This window comes from Vipera berus, assembly GCF_964194415.1.
Source record: "Vipera berus genome assembly, chromosome: 2".
NCBI lineage: Eukaryota > Metazoa > Chordata > Lepidosauria > Squamata > Viperidae > Vipera > Vipera berus.
The window spans coordinates 215,523,075-215,523,847 of NC_138203.1; positions in this window are offsets into that span (position 1 = coordinate 215,523,075).

Consider the following 773-nt stretch of genomic DNA (forward strand, 5'->3'; position numbering starts at 1 on the left):
TCCATCTGCTGATTCTGCGGCGACTCCAGCCACACAGAATGGGACCAAGTAAAGGAGAATATTTGTAGCTCAGGGTTTATTTATTTATTTATTTTTATTTAATTGGATTTATATACCGCCCTTTCCTGAAGGACTCAGGGCGGTTTACAGGGTATTTAAAACAAGAAATACAAAAGTTAAAAACAATGAAAAATAATTACAACAGTCCCTGAAAAAGTAAAAAAAAAACCAATTAAATTAAAATATTAAAATTCTCAGCCTGGGCCAGAGAGCTCGAAGAGCCAGGTCTTCAGGTCCTGGCGGAAGGAACGGAGGTCGGGGAGGGCAGTTGACATAAGGGGGTCCTTGGTGCTCCCTGAACTTGGTGGTTGTTTTTTTTTTTGCAGACGTTTCATTACCCAAACTAGGTAACATCACCAGTGATGAGTAAAGGGAAATGAAACGTCTGCGAGAAAACCACCAAGCTCACCCCGCACAGAACGAGGTTCTTGCCGGACTGCACCTCACGCTCCTTCTTGCCGGAAACTACTAAAGAGGTCGCCAAAGCGAATCCCAGCTATTAGCACCAACTAAGCTTAGCCGCCTGCAATCCCCAAAGTTCCCGGCGCGCTCCTCAGCGCCGGATGGCCCCAGAACCAGACTTCCGCTCCGCCTTTCCACAGTTTGTGCTTCCGCCGGTCGCACATCTGTTTTCGTCACGAGATATTTGGGGCGGGAGAGAGAGAGAGAGAGAGAGAGAGAGAGAGAAGGCTTGTAGGCGTGACTGCTGTTGC